General features: G+C 35.0%; 1 long non-coding RNA gene across 1 annotated transcript in view; it reads left to right on the top strand.

The window, feature by feature from the left end:
* The first annotated feature begins 1,323 nt into the window (after positions 1 to 1,323).
* The window catches only part of LOC113945406, a 17,639-nt gene continuing 7,522 nt past the window's right edge, over positions 1,324 to 11,440 (top strand). The window contains exons 1-3 of the long non-coding RNA XR_003527073.1: positions 1,324 to 1,382; positions 3,139 to 3,272; positions 4,759 to 4,871. This is a non-coding gene — a long non-coding RNA (uncharacterized LOC113945406). The remainder of the gene's footprint in view (positions 1,383 to 3,138; positions 3,273 to 4,758; positions 4,872 to 11,440) is intronic.

Raw genomic sequence — 11,440 nt, forward strand, 5'->3', positions numbered from 1 at the left:
AGTATTAGTTTGAAGTGAACATATATTGGAATATTTATGAGGGGAGGAATTTGCCTTTTGTTTTATTTTATATTATCCCAATTTGAGGAGACAACTAGACCAAATTGTTTATAGGAAATTCTGTTTGACCAGCTGTACTACTCAAGGAGTAAACAGAAGCTCTAAGGAAACAATGACTGTTGAGGCAGTTTTTTCCCTCCTGTCTTTGTAATTTGTACCTGGCCATAATGTCTAACCCCACACATTAAGGACAATGTGTGATGTCAGCAGAAGCAGCTGCCTGATTAAGTCCTACCCATTGCAGAAACTGGGCCTTGGGCTATGATTTGTTATCTTCAAAATGTTCCTAATTTGGATATAGCTCCAACTTTGCTCTGACTTAAGAGGGTAAAGCTATGTTTCAAACCTATAGTGTCATCAGAGAGATGTTTATCTCTCTTGGACTGATATAAAACCTTTCCAATGTCACCTGAGATAGAAAAAATGGCTGAAGTGCCGTGATTAAAGAAAACAAAAACCATAGAAACATAATTTGACTTACGAATTGGCATTTTGGATGCTGTTGCTTTAAATATGTGATGAATTCCTGGCTTGGCTCAGTAACAACACTTATTTTCTGAGAATTAAGACACAAGATGATGACACTTAAAGTGGGAATTGAATAACTTTCTTCTTACTGTTTTAGCCTAACTTCCCAGAGCGGACAATTAGACTCACTGAGCCAAGCAGTACTGTTGCCTCTCTGCCTTCCCAGGTGTGCTTCAGTGAACCTCCTGAGACAGGAAACAGGGTTAAACCAGGCTCTGATCATTCTTTGCTCTCCTTCAATTTTCTGCTTTGTAAGAGGGTGGTGAAGAAGCAGCATAAGAAAGCATAGAGCCTCCTGGTAGCGTGCTGCTTTACATCAGCTCAGGGAGACTGTAGTCAGCTGGAAGTGGTTTCCAGCTACCTAGGGGGTTGTACTTTCAGGGAATGTGGTTCTGTTCTATGTGAAAAATGCTGACTGGGTCAGGGCTCAGACCCTGGTCTACAGACACGAAAGGTGCAGACACACAACTAAGTTGCATATGTCCTGCTGAAGACTCTCTGGTGCTGTTTAAAGGGGTATGTTAGGCAGATCAAGATGACATGGTGATGAGTTAAGGCATCAGTTTAGCCTTGTAAAAGGCATGTGGAACCAGGCATCACAATTCATTGTTATGGTGTCATCAAAAAGTCCTTTGCCTCAGTGACTTCAGATGGCCTACATCTTGGGTGGGTACAGTAGTGTAACAGGGTGTTAGTACTACAGGATGAAAGGAATATCAGAATCACTGCTGCCATGATGCAGCAGGACAAGTGCCTGAGTCCTGTGTTTCTGCTTGTGTTCTTGGTGAGTGCAGGTCATGCCAGCCAGAATGAGAGGGGGGTCTAGAGAAAAAGTCCTGGTTATTCCACACCTGAGAATTAAATTTTATATACTTTGAGATTTTTACCAGTAATCCTTGATCACATACAAAGTAGAGGAGACAAATGAAATAAAAACAAGACAAACATCAGAGCTTCTTGTTGCCCTTGTGAGGACTGCAACAAAATTTTCATTGATTTCAGTGGGGAATTTTTTTCGCATTTGGCTTGCACTAGCCACCAAAGATATTATGAAGTTAAAGACACTTCTGCCAGTTTGAGTAATGTCCATTATGTAAAAACTGGTCTTCAGCCTCGCGCTATTTCCCCAGTAAATTTTGGAGGTTTTATATTTGTTGTTTTTAGAAACACACTTTTTCAAAGAACCCTAAGAATTCATCTGCCATTTGTGTATTCATTCAGCCTTCTCTCTGTGAAAGTCTATTTGCCTTGAGAAAAGATGTGTAATGGTTTTATATGGGGTATAAAATTTCTCTCATGAATGTGATATGACTTAATAATTAATGAATGTCAGAAGACAAGCTGGAAAGCCTAAAGTCTAACTTCTACCTTACTTACCATCATCTCAGACTTTCAAATAGGTCAGGGTTTATAACTAGGTAGATATTAAGAGTCCAATTCTTTTTATATTAAAACCCTATTTCTCCCTTTATGTGCCTCTGCCCATATAACATAGCATCAAAATTAGGTAAATATAATGAAATTTATTTCCAATTTAATATTCCTTAAAAATGTAAGAACATCATACAGTATTACATGTATTACTCTAGAATCTTGTATATATAAATTAAAGTTACGTTAATAATAACACTAATATTTATATATTAATTTAAATATACCTTCGTTATATATATTTTTTTTTTGCTAGCATGTCTGGAGGAAGTGAATTGTAGGCATTATCAAGAATACAACAATTTTTCTGGACAATTAAATGTAAAGGGAAATTTTTAAGTTTCATCAAAAAATTGGTTTTGTTTGAGAGAAACAGGATGTTTTCTTTTGATTAAGTGATTTCAGTGTATATTTTTAGTTAGGTTGACAAAATTATTTACATAAAAGTGTTAAAATACAGATGAAAAATATACTAATTGGATGGAAAACAATCAATAGAATTTTATAGAATATAGGACTGACATATGGTCTGAATAATTTTGCAATTTTCTGTGACTTCTTGAATGTAAAAATTTCAAAATTATATTAAGATATTAGACAGTACTTTCGAAGTGTTTACTTTCATAAAAGGGAGTCAGATGCCTGACAAGATTTTAAAGCGCATAATAGGGCTACTATACCTACTAGCAACTGCATTGAGAGTGTGAAAACTGGCATAACAGTGTATTTTTTGTGCCTATATACTTGACAGATACATATCTTTTTCTGTTTTCCTAGAATTAAGTTTTGTTCTTCACGTATATGGGCTTCTGCTCTGCTCTGCTCCTACATATTTTACTTCTGTTCTCTTTCTTGGAACAATTCTTTACTTTGTTTGTTTTCCCTTTTCCTTCCCATCTCTTTTTATCTCCTCTTTTCTATGTGGAAAGAGAACATTTGTTGAGGAGACAACATACAATAAATGCTTCACTTAGGCAGAGGTCAGCAAAATTGCCAGTAATATCCCTGGTCAAAAAAATAAGCTGACAAAATTCAGGCAGATTTGCAATTGACTCCATAACTTTGTCTTATCAAGATCCTATATAATGCAGCACTGAATTGCTAACTCATTTCTTGCAGAAGAACAAGGTAGTGGAAGATACAAAGTCATTGGAAGAGCACATAAAGAGCTTGAAGAATTAACTTCTGAATCCAGCAAACCAATAAAGTAGAGAAAAAATATGACACAGATCTTCTAGCCTGATTTCAGTAAGGTGGTGTCATTAATACAATTCTGTTTACTAAGTTTAATTATTTTTCTTCTGAAGTTGGACTACTTCCAAATTCATACTTTAATTGTTATTCTCCTTGGAAAATGCAGTCCAAATCTTCCCTTTTGTTTAAATTCAAAGCCAAATAAATGCTTTTATATCCTTTTAAGACAGAATATTCATTGCAATTTTTAAAATAAAGATAACTAAATACATAGTTTTTATAAGTTTAGTAACAGTAGAATATCAAATATATTTACATACTTAGCAAGTCACTGGTTTAACAGACAGATTTCTTTCTTGGTGTTCTTTCAGGAGTCAAGGAGAAACAAACATTTGGGACCTATTTTGTTGTCCTCCTTTTGAATCATAAATCAGCACTGGAAGTGGAAAGAATGCTGTAGTTCTTGCAGTGAAAGTCACTATTCAGATAAATTAAGAATAATTTGGTTTATTTTTAAAATACTGTCTAAAGTTTGGCATGGACATATTTATTCCAAATAAAGTGAAAATAAACCCAAGATCAAAAAATGTAAAATGATGCATGCAAACTGTATTTAGAATAGTCCTAATGTAATTCTCAGTTGCTGGATTGATTTGATCTCCTTATTGTGGGGAGAAATTGGACTCTGAGATATTATCAACAGCTTCTAACTCCAATTTGATTATTGCTATAATCCTGACAGTGATTGATTCTGAGTAATTATTTCAGAAGCAGAATTAGATTAAAAAACAATATTCCAGATTATTGAAGACTCCAGCTCATCCTTGTAATTAGTTCCGTCTTAGGATGTATGATGCTATCATATTTGAATAATTTAGAGTGAGTTATTCACAAGCAGCCTATGTGACTACACTTTTATAGGAAAAACAGATAAACAAGAAAACATAATATTTCAAGAAACATTACATTGTAAATTAGTAGCCTCATTGCAGTAAAGTTTACTTTGCCAATGTTTTCAGTTTGCCATGTAGCTCCTAAAATATTACTGGGTACTAAGCAAAAGCCCGGTGCTACAATAATCAGTGATCATGCAGTCATAATGGTGATTTATGATTACTCATGGTGTCATTATCATCATAATTATAGGCTATGAATTAATTTTTCACAATTGGCATCTGAATAATTTTCAACTGTAGGCCTTTCCTTTGTAAGAAGAATTACTTGCAGATAACGGTCATAAAGAATGGACTCATGAGAATGAGCCCAACCAAAAAAACACATTTAAAGTTCTTGAGCAATATTCACTTACTGTTTTCGTTAATTTTGTTTATAGTAATGATGGTTTGGACTAAATGAAGCTTCATTGTGCTAAATACTTTAAAGAATATGTAGAATGAATGGTAGCTGTCCAAAACACAAGAGTAACAGGATCTTATCAGAAAATAAAGAAAGAAATATGTCTTACATATTGCAATTAATGGAAACTAATGTCTGCATTTTTTTTCTCTCTTCTTTTTTTCCTTTCTCTCACATGATTAATTGAAGGAGTGGACTCAAAATATTCCATAGTCCAGAATCATTTTGAAGATCATGATTCCTGTGACTTCCTTGGAGCCCAAGGTGGAGCAATCCACCTTGGAGAAACCTCTTTTCATCAGGTACCTTGGGATTTGAGAATAAGCATTTTTTTCTCCAGACCCATTCTGTTGGGCTGATGTGTCAGGGTTTTGACTAAGACACAAGAAGAAAAGTTATTTTACGGTTGTTCCAGTTAGATCCAGAGAGGTATTGAGTCAGGAGGAAAGGAAGGCATTTAATTCTATGGTGAAAGAAGCAGAGTCAATAAGTCACTGCATCATATATGGAAAACTCTTATGATTTCAAATATCCCAGGCTTTGACCCTGGGAAGATTTCAATCTTTCATCTTTTTGTTCTCATCTAAAGCTCAAGTCATGTTCTAAAGGAGAGTGATGTAGCGGAGGATGGAATAGTTGTTGAGAAAAGTGTTGATCAATTTTGAGAAGTTGAACAAGGATAAATGAAATGAGAAAAAGGACATAGAACTAAAAAAAATTGATGGGAAACTGACTAAAACTTTTGACCTTTTAATTTCTTTTTGCAGCTGTTTTCAACTCTTAAAGTGCCCAAACCTTATAATACATGTTATTTTAAACTATTAAGTGTACATGCAATAAATTAATCTTGAATGTGGGATGGCATCAGAAATTAATTCTATTAATCTAATTCCATTAATTCTATTAATCAGAAATTAATACAGTGGCCTTGGTGGTAACAGAAATGAATATGATTAAGAACAACTATGAATTTTAGTCTGTTACAAATCAACATAGCTCTTGATGCCTAAGCATGGCACAAAATTTAAAAGCACAAAAAGATATGTCTTGTCTGAACAGTATAAGATTAATGAGCATTCCATGTGAATAGACACACTCTAACAACAGTTCCTTATTTTGCACCATGTTCACAGTTCTTTCTATCACTGGGAAATAAACAACATAATGCCAACACACAACAGAGGATGAAAACCTCAGTCTCTTACAAAGCATGCATGGAAATTAGCACTTCTCTTGTATCTCTGACTTTCCCAAAGGGAAACCATTTAAATATGGTTAACATTTGTTTCCTTTGTGTCATTTCAACAAATGTAGAAAAAATTTTCTCTGTTTTCAAAGCCAATCATATAAGAGGGACCTGAAGAAAAAAGAACCCTCCACATGCATCACAATTCTCTTCTTGCTGCAGCCATTTCTTACATGCTTAGGTGATACATCCATCCTCATTAGATATTGTTCTTTTTTACGGGCAGACTATCTCGAACAATCAACTACACTAGACCTTACACAAAATAAAAAATAACCTACCTTTGTTCCTTTAGACCCTTATACACAGTCTCCTGTCCCTTCTTTCAATTAATATTGTCTTTTCTAAAATCACTAGACACTTTATATTTATTTTCCTGTGCGTTCATATATGCCAGAATACGTTAAATTACTTCCTTTTGGCATAAAATAGTTCAGTTACAATACATATACAGAGAGTAAGATATGTTCTTGTCTCCTTAATCTACTTGTCCAACCAAACATTTTTCACACAATAAGTACCCTAAAATGTAAATATTCTATATAAAAAGATTAGTATAATATTAATATTGTAACATCACTGTGAGAAAATAGACATCTTTCTAGAACGGATATTAACTATTTGTAAATAAAAGTTTCCAAAATTATTTTCTGTATTAATACATATATGTGAAATTTAACAGCCAAGTTCAGGAACAAAGGTGAAGAAGCTGAAAACTTCAATGAACACCTGATAATCACTTATGATGAATCACAAAGGTGAAACTGAACTATAATACCTACATCTTCTGAAAAAAACCCAGTTGTCAGGAAATCACTCAAGTATATGTGTAGATATTAACCCCTTACCATTACATATGCTTAGGTATTTAGCTTTAATTAAGGATTCATTTTAATGTATTTAAGGTAATTTATTTGCAGTCTCATCACCATTATTATAATTCATCATACTTTCATGCCTGGATATTTGACATGGCTAAACAGAACAACCAGTAAACAAGTGAACAAATCAATATCTGAATAAGATGAATTTCAAGAAAATATGTACAACTCTTTGTCGTGTACATTTGGAATTACTTTTTATTTCCAAACCCAGAGCTGCTTGAAATGTCTTTCAGTTATTTTTCTGCCAGCTATAATTTTTCTAAAACTTAGCCTAATTCTTCTACACCTGTTTTCTTCTTTGTATGAGAACTCTTATTACTGGTAATATTTTGTGGAAGTGTCTTTCTTCTGCTATTTTATTTTGGGCATTGGAGTAGAAAATGGCTTTCAGTTTCGATCTCTACTCCGTCTCATCAATTGAAGACCCAGTCTTCCATAGGTTTCTAGTATATTTTATGTCATTCCTGGTTTCTGATTCTAATCTGTGGTAACAGAGTCTGTATTTTGCTAGAGCAAATAATCTGCATATAAAGCTAAGATTGCAATAGAAAATTTGTCTGAAGTTTCTCTTCACTCTCACAATCCAGACTTTTATTGAAGAAAAAAATGTATAGGAAAAAGATTGTGTTTCTGTCTACATATAGTTGCATATCTTATATCAAATTAAGCTTTTGGCATACACATGAATTTTAAATATGGTAAGGTTTCACTTAGAGTCTTTCCTTCAAACTGCTTTAATGTTTAATTAGAATTCACATCAGGAAAGATGCATGATTTGTCCTTTTTGAGGATGCTCATTTAGCATAAGTACAAGGCTATCTCAAGTCACTGTGTATATCCATTTTTATTCAGGAAAGTGTTTTTTGCATATTGCTACTAGTATACTGCTCCTGAAGAATACAGTGCATAGATACCTCTAGTGAGCCATTTTTAAGTTAATTTGCATGGCACTGGGAGCTGTCTAGGCATGCTAGCAGGGAATACTACAGAGGCTAAATTATCCTTCTTCTGAGGCAGTTTTTCAGTAGATTAGATTTCACTTCAAATGAACTTTGTGCTATTGCAGCTACTTTACTCCTGCATGTCTGAGTAAACCTGTGAAAATCTAGTTCAGATTTCTGTAGTTTGTAATGTAGAGATGCTGAAAATGCCACTGACTAGCCCTTATTGATAGGACAAAATTTTTGTAGTCCCACACAAGTTTTATTCTGAAAATTTGAATAAAAAAATTAAACAAAAGGAAATGCCAGCACCAAGTTAGTATTAAACATCCTATAATTTGCATCTATCCTGGTGAAAACTCTGATGTTGTTTCACCTAAACTTCTGTGAACTAAATGATATCTGATAATTTGAAAGGACTAGATTATACTAGTAAATGAGAAATTAAGAATTGCCCCTGTACAGGTAAATTCTCTTTTGACCTAAAGTTCCCACAAGACAGTGTTCTACTCTACTTTGTCTTCATCCAAACCATGCCACAGATGTGAAGGAGGAAAGAAGTGTGGAAAGAAAACATAAGGCAATGAATTTGTGCCATTCTGTGTTTCTTATTCTGCTAACACAGTGGAATCTAATTCTTTGGTTACTTGATCACTAGTTTGTAGTAATATAAGTCATGTTAACTCATCATTTGGGAAAGGCTCTATCCACATTTGTTACAAGCACGTTGGTGGCTAATAAGGCCAATACGAGATAGACACATCCGATTGCAAAAGGCGCAGTAGAAAGACTCCTTAGGTGGTAAATTCTACAAGGCACGATTCTTTCTGCATTCTTTTCTCCTCAAGAGTGATCCTGTGTGCGTTCTCAATGGAAGCAGCAGCGTCATAGATGGTGTGTCTCCAGGCCTCCCGATTGGAAGCCAGAGTAGACCAGTTATGTTGGTCAATATAGCCAAGGTTGAGATGTTGCTTCAGGGAGTCCTTGTATCTTTTCTTCGGGGCTCCTCTCTTGCGGCAGCTGGTGGCAAGTTCACAGTAAAGCAAGATCTTAGGGAGGTGGTGGTCCTTCATCCTGGAGACGTGCCCTGCCCAACGCAGCTGTGTTCTCAGCAACATGGCCTCAATACTTGTGGCTACTGCTTGTTCTAGAACAGATGTATTGGTCACATAATCTGACCAGTGGATGTTTAGGATTGTACAGAGATAGTGTTGATGGAAGCTTTCTAGGAGATGCAGGTGGTGGGGGTAGATGATCCATGATTCAGATCCATATAAGAGAGTAGACAGCACTATGGCTCTGTAAACACTGATCTTGGTACTTTTCTTCAGGTGTTTATTTCACAAAACTCTTTTATGAAGCTTTCCAAAGGCACTATATGCCTTTCCTAACCTGTTGTCTATCTCTCCATCAATCTTACCATCTGAGGAGATGAGGCTACCTAGGTAATTAAACTGCTGGACTGATTTGAGCTCTGATTGGCCAATGGTGATATGGGGATGAAGGAAGACTTCCTGAGGTGCCGGTTGATAGAGAACTTCTGTCTTCTTCAAGCTGACTTCCAACCCAAAGAGCTCAGCAGGGTCTGCAAAGCAGGATGTTAAATGCATCTAGAGCTGCTTCTGTGTGGGCAACAAGGGTGGCGTCATCAGCATAAAGCAGCTCCTGGACAAGATGGTTTAAGGTCTTAATGTGGGCCTTCAGTCACCTTAGGTTGAATAGGCTTCCATCAGTACGGTATCGAATGTAGATACCGTCCTGATCATCAAGGTCTGCTGTGGCCCTTTGGAGCATCATGCTGAAAAAGATTGTGAATAGAGCTGGTGCAAGAATGTTAACTCAACTACTCAACTACTAAAACCAGAACCAGTTTTACCTCAACAGAAGTCAGTAGCTCTCCTTTTCTCCCAAGCCTTTACTTGAAGAATGCATGGAAGTCAGTGAAAAACTGAGACTGGTTTGCCAGTAATAAGAATGATTTGAAGTCCTTTTCAACAAGGACTTCTATCCTGAGGAAAGTGTGGTCTCCTGTTCCTAGCCATACTGAATACTTAGGTTTTCATACAAAATTAAATAACATAAACTAAATCTATTTTATTTGATCTGTAACAACAAATGTGGGTAGGGCTAGGGAATGTAAAAATTCCTAATGTATTGTTGCTCTTCTGTAAGTAATGATGCTGGACATGTTTCAAACTTTAATGTTTTCTCTTGCGCTTAATAAACTCATAAAAATATCCACTAAATTAATTTGTTTTCTAACTCCTTTGGACTTGAATGTATACACTCTGATCTTAGAGGGCTAGCATTGTGCAAGTTTCAAACCTTTCAATAATCATTAACTCTGTTATCAAGATACTTTCTAATTTCTTCTCTTTTGTCCTCGTAAATCTAATTTCTGATGTAGGTAAACGTTCATTGATTTCATTTGTACAGGCTGTGCTTAAGTAATTGGTTAACATCCTTTTTATTTTCTTATCCCGTATCTGTCCAATTCCATGCTAAGCACTCCTCTGAAGGTGACTTTTTCGCCGTTACCAATTCACAAAATGGACTGGATATTCTTAGTCATTTATGTGAGAAAGCCTTCACAGAATCATCATTTATTATATGTCTTTTGTGGGAGATCTCTTAATTCTTATAGGTAACTATCTGTTCCTATGCAGTTGCCTAAAATTGCCCCACTGAAAAACTCAGGTATAACAATGTGTTTTTCAAGTCAAGAAAAGCTTTAATCCAAATTATGGTCAGAAATATTTCAGAAACTATCCTGGGAATAGATTATGAAGAAAACCTTATGGCCTCCTACATGATTCCTGGGTTTTGTGTTAAAATAGTCCAGCATCTTACATTTGTTTATAACTTCTTTATGTGACTGCTCTGCAGAAATAAATATGAAAATATATAATAGAGTAGCCCTGCTGCATTTATTTTATAGCAACAAATCAACTTGACTCTGTCATTACATTTTCAATTTTTCACATTTCAGAGGTAATCTTAGCCTCAACACTGTGAAGGCCAGAGCTGACTCCAGGCTCTAACAGACAGTTCCTGTTATGCAAAAACTAGGGTATTTGAGAACAAAGAGAAGTGGCAGAGAATGTATCTTTATGATATAATAACATTACTAGTGAGATTAGTGTGAAACAATACAGTTAAAATGGAACAATTAATATCACTTGTATTTATATCGTCACCTCCAGGTTACAGTGTTAACTCCTTATGGAAGTTAATGTGACATTTCATGTATTCTCAGTCTGGTTTTGCTATTCTACTTGGTAAGTTTTTACACTGTATTCTTGTTTAAAGAGACAACTTTCCCTCCTAAAGAATTAAAAAAAATTTAAACAGAAATAAACCCAAAGAAGATGATCCAGAGTTAGTTTTGGTTTATGATGTCATAATTCTGGATTAGCTTTGTTATGAACTTTTTGGTGCTCACAAGATGAAAAGTCTACTTTACAATTTCTGTTTACTTTTTACCATATAACGAAAGTTATTTTGATATTTCCTTTATAAGTAGTTTTGACTGGTTTTATTAGTGGATGTTTGCTTTTATCACAGAAATTGCCATTGTAATGAACTCTAACATGTCTTTGTTACATTCTCACTAGAAACTCTAATAAATCACTGAGGTTTTTGATAGACATGTCTTGTGAAATGAGATGAAACAGTAGGGACGAGAGTTTGTGTTGTCTTTCTATGGATTTCTGTGTTTTACATCTCAGTAAACTCAGTATCCAGAAAACCACTTTCAGAAATATCAGTTTTCCATTCTGCCTTATTACATACATCTGCCT

The sequence above is a fragment of the Corapipo altera genome, unplaced genomic scaffold (assembly GCF_003945725.1).
Source record: "Corapipo altera isolate COAL_440 unplaced genomic scaffold, ASM394572v1 44, whole genome shotgun sequence".
NCBI lineage: Eukaryota > Metazoa > Chordata > Aves > Passeriformes > Pipridae > Corapipo > Corapipo altera.